Below are 12,425 nucleotides of genomic sequence, written 5' to 3'. Positions count from 1 at the left end.
ACACCATTGCCCACACAGGTATCTGGGTCAAGAAGAACTGAAGACCTTGTCACCCCTGAAAAAAATAGAGTAAGTGAGCCCAAACAATGACTATGTTGAAGTGCCCCACAGACCATGTGGCACAGTAAACCATTTACACACAGCAAAATAACTTTATTCAGTAAGGACACTGACAAAATAGACAACAGGAGCAACTGTCTTTATTCACATATTGCACAGATAGGTACCATGAGAAGTGAAGAGCAAGGCACAAGATGCAGAGCATGTCCATGAGAAGCTGCACAGGCAGGGGGCACACAGCAGTGAACGACAAGGCCAGTGGGAAGGACAAAGTGCCGACTGAGTCCATCAGAAGCTGCACAGGCAGGGGGCACACAGCAGTGAACGACAAGGCCAGTGGACAGGACAAAGTGCAGACTGAGTCCATGAGAAGCTGCACAGGCTGGGGGCACACAGCAGTGAACGACAAGGCCAGTGGGAAGGACAAAGTGCAGACTGAGTCCATGAGAAGCTGCACAGGCAGGGGGCACACAGCAGTGAACGACAAGGCCAGTGGGCAGGACACAGTGTAGACTGAGTCCATGAGAAGCTGCACAGGGAATAGTTCAACACAGCAAAGAGCAACAAGGCCAGTGGCCAGTTCAGGGTTCAGAGTATGTCCATGAGAAGCTGCACAGGGAATAGTTCAACATAGGAAAGAGCAACAAGGCCAGTGGCCAGTTCAGGGTGCAGAGTATGTCCATGAGAAGCTGCACAGGGAATAGATCAACACAGCAAAGAGCAACAAGGCCAGAGGCCAGTTCAGGGGGCAGAGTATGTCCATTTGAAGCTGCACAGGGAATGTGTGCGACTGTACCTTTCCATGGTCAGCAACACAGTCAGGGACAACAATGTGCAGTACAGGCCCACCTGTGTGAGAGACAGGTGTGTGAGGGTGCCTACCACTCAGACTTGGCTGTCAGGCGGACTGGGAGCTGGCTGTGTCTCAGGGACTGTCGGGGCACTTGACGGGGGAGAGAGCGGAACAGCTGAGGTAGAGCTATCAGTGGCTTGGCAAGCCGGAGGGCTGCTTGGACCAGGTGGTGTAGCGGCACGTGGAGGTGGAGTCATGCAGACGGGAGACACGGTGTGGCTGGGAGATTGTGGAGGGGTACCCTTCCACTTCTTGGGGATCCTAAATGGCTTGACTGACTGTGGATCCATGGGAAGTGGTATGGGCACTACAGGCACACTCACCACCACAGCTGCTGCAGGTGCAGGCGCTGGCAGCCCCTCTGGTGATGTGCTGGACCCAGCAGAATGCTTTCCCTGGCTTTGCCTCTTCCCCCCCTTCCCCTGTTTACTAGGTGTTACCCCTACAGTGCCCTCCAGCCCCTGCTTCACTGGGCTTGGAATGGGAGTCGAGGTGGTTGGTGATTCTACCTTGGAGCCCTTCCTAGGTGTACCCTTCGCATGCACCACCTCCTTGGTGGGTACAGACACTGTATGCTTCTCTTTGCGAGATGCTTTAGAGGCAGGAGAGTCCTTGGATGGGGCTGCCACTGAGGCATGTGTGCCTGAGGTCTGCTGCTTTGCTTTTTGTCCACTGGTGTCGCCTGGTGGGCTTTTCTCCCTGCGTTCTGGGGTGCCTTTGGTGTTCTGTGGGGATGGGGTCTGCACCCAGGACCGCTTGGGTTGCTGCTGCTGTGTGCTTCATGTGCTGTATCGTGACTTTGACGTATGTGGACCGTGGTCACTATCGTCAGACGTGCCCACTGCCAGGGGGGTGGACAAAGGGACCAGAGCTGGACTGTGAGTATGTGCCTATTGCAGGGCAGACATCACTGTTGATGACAAAGCCTGGACTGTCTGGTGCAGCCCACCAACGTCGGAATGTATGCCCTCCATGAAAGCAACCACCTGGGCCAATTTCTTGTCGTGGTCAATGAAGGCATTGAGGAGAGCTGTGTGGCCTACACAGACTCAGCACTGATGGCAGCATGGGGGACAGGGGCAGGGGCAGCGGTGCTAGGGGTGAAGGACACTCTTCCCCTCTTACTGAGGCTGACACGGGCAGCACCAGAGGAAGTGGCTGGGAGGGTGTGCAATGGCTGCTGTGTGGTGGAAGTCAATGCAGTGTCCAAGTTTCCTGTGCCCTGTGCCCTCCAACATGGATGCATCCCCGCTGCATTGAATGATGTGGTGCTTTGCGTCTCAGGCTGGGATTCCTCCAGCAGACTCCTGTCCCCCACTGAGGCGCTGGTGACATCTGTGTCAGTGGGCTCCTGGGCAGCTGTTGTGCTAGTTTCACCCCTGGTGTCTGTCTCCTGGTGTCTGTCTGTCTGGTGTCTGTCTCCGTGACCACAGGTGGTGCTGCATGAGAGAGAGAGATGTAGGGTCAGGTCAGTGGCAGCAACAGAACAAACATATGCAAGCAATGCATGACAAACATTGACCAAATCTACATGTTGCACACCACCCTGTGTAATCACATCGTGCCAACTCACTATATAGACTCAAGCAGTGCGTGGAAACTGGAAACTCAGGCATAAGTGAGCCATGTGATGACCACACAGCACAACACCCTGCTTGTGGCTCTGTTCAAACAGACAGATAACTAGCTCTGAGCACACCTTGGGACATGATGGGGGCACAGTACTTGTTGCCAATGACAGATCTGGATGGAACAGGAGGGGACAAGACAGACCCAGACTACACCATGAGAGTCCACAATGGACATTAGCCCATGCCACCCACCGTGTCATACCTTGGGGACAATATAATGCTGCACATTGCTGTCAGATGTGTATGCCTCCCCAATCTGGGTGCATGCAATGGACGCATTGATATACGCACAGTCAGATCTGGCACACTGTCGCTCCCTCCCATGGGATTCCCAAGACTACCCCAATGCAGAAGAAACCTGAAGAGCACAACGCAGAATGTAATGTGAAGGCACAGCATCCAAATCACCTTTGTAAGTACAGGTAGGGCAAATGCATGCCACCGGCACCCAGGCCAGCAGCCACTTGCATGCCACAGCATCCCACTACCAACATCACATAGGCCAGCGCTGGCACAGGCCCTGTACACATGCAGCCACTCCCAGCCAAAGTCAGACTCCCCAAATGCTCACCCCTGGCTTGCTGCTGATACTCCTTTAAACGTGCATCCAGCTCAGGCTGTGTCACCACCAAGAAACACCCCATTAGTGGTGTCATGCTGCGCCGTGCCAGACGCCCATTGCGAGGAAGCAGCCCCAAGGTCATCTCCATCACATTCTTTGACAGCCGGCTGATGTCATCCCATCTAATGTGGCAGTGGGTGCGCCATCGGTTTGAGACCCCCAGAGCTCGCACCTTCACTGCAATGGCCCCCCACCCGGCCTTACGCTGGTGTACCTTGAGCTGCAGGCATGGGAGACGAGAGGGGGAAATGATCAGTGACACAGTGTCATGTACCGACATCTATCAGTATAGCAGCTAGGTACAAAAGCATCACATATCCAACAATAGGTCAATCAGAGACTATAGTACAGTTCAGACACCTGCATGGGAAAAGCTGGTGTTAAAGCATGCAGGTGTGAGGGGGAAAAAGTCCCTGCACATCTCACACACATGCAGAATGCCTGCACTGAAACACCCATGTAGCCTGCCCACATCTCCAGTCCATTGTTGGCTTGAGCAACACATACATCACATGTCAACCTGTGTTTGGGGGTGGACTCAAAGTGTCCAAGACTGCAAAGCCATCAATGTCCCTGTCCTGTGAATAGATGAATCTGTCATGGTGGTCACATAGAGGGACATGATCTCACAAATACAAAATGCCATTCACAAGGGCAGTTGTGTGCAAACTACAGTGCTGAGATGGACCATAGCTGGAGTGCAATGTGAAAAGACTGATGTCATACTCTGTAAGTTAAGTGAGTTGTCCTTGTCTCTGTAGGTGGGGACTGTGCAGGCCAGCTGAGCTCACACTGAGATGGACTACAGGGGCACACACAGCCATCCAGCCAAGCAATCACTGTCCTGACTACAGCATGAACAACCTTCCGTTTCACTGTATGGCTGACAACACAACACAGGTCACTCATACATACATGTGCAGGGAAGGAAAGTTGTGGCATTGGGTACAAACAGCCTCCCACTGGAGACAGCATGTCAGGCAGTGCATGACACTACCCCACACTCCCAGGCACATACTGCATCAGTCCAACTACATGTGTGGCTGCCCTGCCCTACCCCACCACTGTTGAAGACTTACCACGACATTTGGGGGACTGGCACGATCTTCTCTGTCCTTGCCATCACTGTGGACATGTGACAACAGCTGCGGATTTGGGTGGTGAGGGGTCTCAGACAGCAGCAGGTGAGGGGTCTTAGGCAGCAGTCCCTGGAGGCAGCAGCAGGTGAGGGGTCTCAGGCAGCAGTCCCTGGAGCCAGCAGCAGGTGAGGGGTCTCAGGCAGCAGTCCCTGAAGGCAGCAGAAGGTGAGGGGTCTCAGGCAGCAGGCTCTAGGACCAGTGGCAATGTGAGGCTCATTCCCACACATATACAGCCCCTGAGGTCATTTCAAAGGTGCCAAGCTGCAGCAATTGGCGGTCCAGGTCTGCCTCTTTAAAATGCATCCAATGACCGCCTCCGCGGTGGCGGAGCACGCCTACCGCGATCTTCAAAATTGCATCATATCACCACAGTCATGGCTCCCATTGGCTGTAAGGGCATGCTCCATGGCGGTGACACAACGCTGGGGCCCAGGGGGCGCTACCGCGATGGTGCATCTTTCAAATGCCAATGTCTGCCTCTGTGGTGGCGGGGCACGCCTTCCGCGATCTTCAAAATTGCATCATGCCACCACTATCGAGCTTCTCATTGGCTCTAGGGCAAGCTCCATGGCGGTGACACACCGCAGGGGTCCGGTGTGCGCTACCGCTATTTTAGCTGCAGAGCATGCCCACAGCCATTTCCCCATGTCTCCATGCCTATGACTACCGCATTTGTGTGAATGGGGGTGCTGGTGACACCGCGGAGGCCAGGCGGTAGCTACCACGATATGGGTGCCATGCATTGACACGAGGCACCGCGATATGGGTGGCAGAGCATGCCCACTGCCATATGGCTATGACTACCGCACTTGTGTGAATGGGGGGGGCTGGTCACACACCACCGGGGCCAGGCGGTAGCTACCACGATATGGGTGGCGGAGCATGCCAACCGCCATTTCCCCATGTCTCCATGCCTATGACTACCGCACTTGTGTGAATGGGGGTGCTGGTGACACACCGCTGGGGCTAGGTGGTAGCTACCGTGATATGGGTGCCATGCATTGACACGAGGCACCGCGATTTGGGAGGCCGAGCATGCCCACCACCATATGGCATGTCTCCATGCCTATGACTACCGCACTTGTGTGAATGGGGGTGCTGGTGACACACCGCCGGGGCCAGGCAGTAGCTACCGCGATATGGGTGGCGGAGCATGCCAACCACCATTTCCCCATGTCTCCATGCTGATGACTACCTCACTTGTGTGAATGGGGGTACGGGTGACACACCACCGAGTCTAGGCGGTAGCTACCACGATATGGGTGCCATAGAATTGCAATGCCCATCTGTCAAACATCAACAGGGCACAGTGCCAAGATGGTCAATGGAACATCACCGTGCACACAAGGCCAATCTCCCATTTACTCCACTGATGGCTACACATGCCATGTTTGTGTGTGTGGTTCGTATATTGGCCTGTACCCACTCACATGTCACTTATGGATTTGATGTTGGTGTAGGCAGGACAGTGCTGTTCTGGACTCTACAATGTGTACACATGTCAATATGTTGAGGTGCAATGACAATCACAGCGTTGCTCGTCTCAATGAATGATGAACTATGTTGCATTGCCTCTCATGTCTGCTCATGCACACATTCATCATTCCAGCGCCGACTGTGGTCATTGTGTGGTGGATGTGTGCCAGGTTGTAATGACGCATTGAGGTGTGACAGGTACAGCAGCTAGGTATGAGACAGTGGGTTAGATTAGTTACACATTTGATCGATGTTATACTCCCAGGCGTGCCCATTTGAAATGTGGCCGAATCCCTATGTACGTTCACATTGACAAAGGTGGTGTTTGAGGTACTTGTCTTGTGTAACTTGACAGGTGTGGCCTTTGTGCACATGAAGGTGTCCCTACATGTGAGCTGGTGTGTTAGTCAAGGTTGATGTCAGTCATTGTTGCCGTTGTGTCATCCAGAACGTGATGTGCTGTGCACATCTCATGATGTATTGCATTGACATGTGTTCACTATCATCTCCACTAGGAAGAGGCCAAATTTGATTTGTCACTTGACGGTGCTGGAGGACATGGAGGATGTTGCGATCATATGGAAATGCCGCCTGGACAGAGCCACCCTGAAAACCCTTTGTGATCTGTTGGAGCCCCACCTGCAGCCCCGCAGGACATATCCAATAGCTTTCACCCCTACTTATAAGGTGATGGCAGCCCTGCATTTTTTTGCCACTGGATCGTTCCAAGAGACAGTGGCCAGCACTGGTGGGATGTTACAACCGATGTTCAGCATGGTGTTGCGTGATGTACTGTCCGCCATGATGCTATACAAGGACAGATGCATCCATTTCCCAAGGGGTGCTGAATTGATAGCTGTGAAGGGAGACTTCTATCCCCTTGAACACATCCCCAATGTTGTTGGGGCCATTGATTGCACCAATGTTGGGATTGTGCCACCCCAGGCAAGTGAGCACATTTACCACAATCGCAAGCATTACCACTCCATCAATGTGCAGGTGGTGTGCCTGACAGATATGACCATCTCGCACGTGTGTGCCAAATTCCCAGGCTCGGCCCATGACTCCTGCATCCTGCGGAACAGCATTGTGCCCCAGCTGATGGCTAATCTTTTTCCCGAGCGTGCATGGATTGTGGGTGAGTATGCCTAGTCGTGTGGCATGCTGAGTGTGTGACCTGCTGCCCTCAGCCTCTGCGACATTGCAATGTCTATTTGTGTTTGTCATACCTACGTAACTCTGCATATCCCAACCGTCCCTGGTTGCTGAGCCCACTGCGGAGTCCCCGGCTGAAGTCCGCTACTATGAAGCCCATGGGAGGACTCGTTGTGTGGTGGAGCTTACTTTTGGTCTGCTCAAGTCACGCTTTCGCTGCCTGGACAAGACCGGAGGTGCACTGGCATACTCGCCCAGGAAGGTGTGTCAGATTGTAGTGGCATGCTGCATGCTCCACAACCTAGCCATTTGCAAGGAGATTCCCCAGCTCCTGGATGATGGTGAGGACCCAAGGCCCCAGCCTGCAAATCAAGCCATGTCCAGCGATGAGGACAGTGGAGAGGGGGAAGGTGTTGAACTGCGTGACCAGCTCATCACCCGCTACTTCACTTGAAGGTGGTTGTCAATGTGCAACATACCCATTGTCTGCTGATATTGCTGTAGTCGTGAAGGGGCATGTGAGAATTGTAGCAGCAGCCAGTTGTAGACTCAGTGGTGGTTGGCAATGTTTCTGGGACAGGTCATTTGGGAACATCTACAGGACGTGTATGTTGACACTTGTTGCCCATTGTTGCATGTGCATGTTGGGTTATCCTGATGGTAGGGTTTGTGTGATGTCTGTGATGCCACACTCAGACCAGTGAAAGTAGTTCTGTTGTGTTTCCCTAGGTTTCTTCAACTTCTCCTTGCCTACATACAGCCCATGCTCCTGGTACATTGTGATCATGTTGAAGACTGTACATCCTGCAATAAAGACGGAGCAGACACAACAACATGTGTGTAAGGATATTTTATTTGCAATGGTGAGATGCGAGGGGGTGTACATTTCCATTGGGGGTGGGGTAGAGCAGTGAGTTGACAGTTGTGGTAGATGAGATAATCGAGTAGTCACCACATTGCTGTGGTGACCCAGTCCAACAGACAGATGCCATTCACAAGGCAATGTGGGGAAGGACAGTCCAAAAAGTCAATGTAGTGGTGGAGAGGGTTGCCATCATGGCTGGCTCAGTGACTGGCGTCTGGCAGGTGCTTGGCCTCCAGATACTCTCAGGTTCTTCTTGGGACGGCCCCTTCATCGTTTGGCAGGGGGGCACTGCTGCAGGGCCAGTGGGATCTAAGGACTCACCCTTCTCTGTGGGCGCAGGGAAGGATGGTGTACTATCATCGTGCGGCCCACCAGAGGGAGGTGGAGGCTTTGTCTGTGGTGCATGCCTGTCCCTCAGTACCGCCACTTGCTGGCCCAAGAGGTCCACGATTTGTCCCTTGCGGGTGTCGATGGACCTCATCATCAGGATGAGCTTGAGCAACAGTTCGTCCGACTGGCCCGTTCATCCCTGGGCCTGTTCGTATACACCCAGGAATATGGTGATGTGTTCCAGGGATTGGGTTCCAGCCTCCTGGTGTCCGTGGGTGACCCTGCCCCTCCTACCTGCCCTGCCACGGACCTATTGCCTCACCACTGTGGGCACCCACATCCTCTCCCTGCCCTCCTCCATCGGTGGTATGTGCTGGTCATCCTGTGGGACAAGGAGGGTGTTGCAGGCAGCACTGGTGGTGGTGATGGTGGTGGTGGCGGTGGCCGCACAGGCCATGACAGCAGCGGTCTGCTGTGAAGTTGTTGTTGGCGCCGATGTGGTGGGGGAGACAATGGGGTCCTGGGACCTGTTGCTCCCTGACACACCAGATGGGCCGGCCTCGAGCTCATCGTCCATGAAATCCTGGGAGTCAACATCCGAGAGTCCATGTACCGGGGGGGATGGGAGACTGGCTCTGCAGGTTGCTGGTGTTGTCCTCTGCAGTGAGTTCTTGGTCACCTGTGGGTCAGATGGGAAATGGTTATTTTAGTGCACCCAGCAAACTTTGTGTTAGCTGTGTGTTATTCACTTTTTGTACACTGCACAATTGACAGATCATCACATTGTTGACTATGTGCACGACTGTGCTTCCAGACATGATGCAGTGGTACAGGCATTACTTGTCCATGGTGTGAGGTGTCAAGGCATACCATGCGACCCCTGCACAATTAAGGATCACAGGGACTTGTTGCCATCTAGGGCCTGGCACAACATGTGTTTAATTGAAAACTCATTGTTTATTTGTCTCACCTGGCAGGCGTCACATCTGGCCATGGACTGGCCATTGTCTTCTCCTGCATACCTTTGTCCTGTCATGTGCACATCTTGATTTGTACCACCACACATGCTTTCATATTTTTCAAATGGTCCTTGTTGCACTTGCCCCATGGCATTGCACATGTAACTAGGTGCTGTGCATGATTGTGCCCTGACTTTCTTCTACTTGTGCATTGGCGTGTCACACTTTGGTTGCTGTGACATTTTCCTTAGCTTACCTGTGTGCACACTGTGCTTGGCAATGGGGTAGGTATGCCTCTTTGTGCAATGAGAGGGCTCATGTTGTCATATGGCACCATTTTATTTGTGATAAATGGGTGGGTGCACGTACTGGCTACTTACCTGTAAGTTTGTTTGGTGTACTGTGCTGGCTTCCAACTGCTTCTGGGTGGGGGAGTGCTAAATCCTGCTCAGGTGTGGGGCAGAGGGAATATTGGGAGTAGTAGTGCAGGCCTCCCACACACAAACCTCTTCACTGTGAAGAAGGCTACCTATCTGTAAGTTTGATGAGGGTGATGTAATGGCTTCCAACCGCTGGGGGGGAGGGCTCCATCCTGCTGAGGTGGGGGCAGGGTGCATGGTGGGAGTAGTGGTGCAGGCCTCCAACCCACAGACACCCTCACTGTGAAGATGGCTACCTACCTGTAAGTTTGTTTGGTGTACGGCAATGGCTTCCAACTACTTCTGGGTGGGGGAGTGCTCCATCCTGCTCAGGTGTGGGACACAGGGAATGTTGGGAGTAATAGTGCAGGCCTCCCACCCACAAACACCCTCACTGTGAAGATGGCTACCTACCTGTAAGTTTGATGAGGGTGATGTAATGGATTCCAACTGCTGGGGTGGTGGAGGGAGGGCTCCATCCTGCTGAGGTGTGGGACAGGGGGCATAGTGGGAGTTGTAGTGCTGGCCTCCCACCCACAAACACCCTCCCATAGAAGATGGCTACCTACCTGTAAGTTTGTTTGGTGTACTGCAATGGCTTCCAACTGCTTGTGGGTGGGGTGGAGGGAGGGCTCCATCCTGCTGAGGTATGGGACAGGGGGCATGGTGGGAGTAGTGGTACAGGTCTCTCACCCACAAACACTCTCCCATGGAAGATAGCTGCCTACTTGTAAGTTTGATGAGGGCGATGTAATGGGTTCCAACTGATGAGGGGGAGGTCTCCATCCTGCTGAGGTGGGGGCAGGGTGAATGGTGGGAGTAGTGGTGCAGGCCTCCCACCCACAAACACCCTCACAGGGAAGATGGCTACCTACCTGTAAGTTTGTTTGGTGTACTGTGCTGTCCTCCAACTGCTTCTGAGTGGGGGAGTGCTCCATCCTGCTCAGGTGTGGGTAATGTAATGGCTGACACATGCTTCTGCGTGGGGTGGTGGGCGGGATCAATCTTGCCAAGCTGTGGGACAGGGGGCATGGTGGGAGTAGTGGTGCAGGCCCCCACCCCCAGAAACCCTCCCAGGGAAGATGGCTACCTACCTGTGAGTTTGATGTGGGTTGTGTAATGGCTGACACGTGCTTCTGGATAGGGTGGGGGGAGGGATCCATCTCGCTAGGCTGTGGGACAGGGGGCATGGTGGGAATAGTGGTGCAGGCCCCCCACCCCAGACACCCTCCCAGGGAAGATGGCTACCTATCTGTGAGTTTGATGTGGGTTGTGTAATGGATGACATATGCTTCTGGGTGAGGTGGGGGGAGGGATCTATCTTGCTGATGCTGTGGGACAGGGGGTCTGGTGGGAGTTGTAGTGCTGTCTGCCTGTACACATGCCCCCATGGTTATGTTGGTAGCTGTGTTTGGGATGAATGGGAGTCGGTGAATGTTGGATCTGTGAGCCATGTTTTTGTGAGTGTGTGGTGCAGATGGATGGTATGTGTCCTAGGTGGTGTAGCTTTGTAGTTGTGCAAGACAGTACATAGCAGAGTGGCGGTAGTCATTTGTTTGTACTTACCAGCCTCCACTCCCCCGGCTACTCCTGTGAGACTCTCTGTATGCAGTATGGCAAGCACCTTCTCCTTACATTGTGTGTATGGTTTTGGTGGAATGGGAGGGCCATCATCAGTCCTCTGAGCCAGCTCACAGTTCTTGCTCCTCCTCTCCTTGACCACCCTCTTCAGATCATGCCACCGCTTCATGATCTCCTTTTTTGATCTTGGGGTGTCCTTGTGTCCTTGTGGCTAATGGTGTCTGTTGGACCAGGGTACCAAAAAGCCGTGGTTCCACTCTGACTATCTCATCTACCATAACCTTCAACTCACTCTCAGTGTATTTGGGTATTTTCTGTGTGGCCATGGTGTGTGGTGTGCAAAGTGGTTGTGTGCAGGCGTGTGAGTCGTCGTTGTGGTTGTGCTGTGTATGGTGTGTGTTGTGCAGGGGGGTCAGTTGTGCAGGTGTGGCGGTGGTGGTGGTGCTGTGTGTGGTGTGGCTAGTGATGTTGTGTCCTTTGCCTCTCCTGTTAGCTGGGGTATGTGTCCCTTCTCTCCTGGTGTATTGCAAAGGATTGTGGTCAGGGAAGGGGCTGGTTTTATACTCAGCTAAGTGGGTGTGTCCAATTGGGGTGTAGCTGTCAGGTGTGTTGTCCTGGGATTTGTATTTTTCTTTCTTCCATGTGGTTGTGTCATTGGGGTGTGTTTTGTGTGTTTGTGGGCCATGGCTAGTTTTCTGTGTGCACTTTTTGGTCTTCTTGTGGGTTTTTTGCTTCGTCCGCCATACTTTTTACAGATCGTCCGCCACGGTGGCTGTACTTCAGCTCTTCTGCTGGTACTCCCATTCATACCATTGTGCGACCGTGATGGTCGGACACAGTGGCACGTACCGCGGGACCGTCGGGGACATCCTAATTTCCGGTGCGGTGTCTCCGCTATACTTGCAGCGGGTTGGTGTTTTTCCACCACGAATCCGACCATCACGGACGGATTTTGGCCATCTCCACCCACTACAGTCGTTTTTTCTTGGCCTCGTTCTGCCGCAGTCATTTCTTTTGGGTGGTTGATCCTAATTTGGCCGCCGGTATTCCCACGGTGCCGGCGGGCAGTTGTTTTCAGCTTCCATGGCGGTCGGGGTGCTTTTCCGCCCGCAATCCTAATGGACCTCTTAATATTCAATTCATTTAGGATGCAAGCCCCTGGAAATAGTTTAATAACAACTTTACATAAGAGAAAGATTGTGATGACTACCACATTTTCATGCCTTAAAATTGACTAGAGGGAGCAGAAATAATAATGTATTGCTAGCCACATTTATTGCGACAAAGAGTCTTCATTTGAATTGTTTTCAATCAAACAAGCAAACAAACTCTTTA

The sequence above is a fragment of the Triturus cristatus genome, chromosome 2_2 (genome assembly GCF_964204655.1).
Source record: "Triturus cristatus chromosome 2_2, aTriCri1.1, whole genome shotgun sequence".
In the NCBI taxonomy this organism is placed as follows: domain Eukaryota; kingdom Metazoa; phylum Chordata; class Amphibia; order Caudata; family Salamandridae; genus Triturus; species Triturus cristatus.
The sequence above is the reverse complement of the archived record's forward strand: the minus strand, read 5'-3'. Positions refer to the sequence as shown.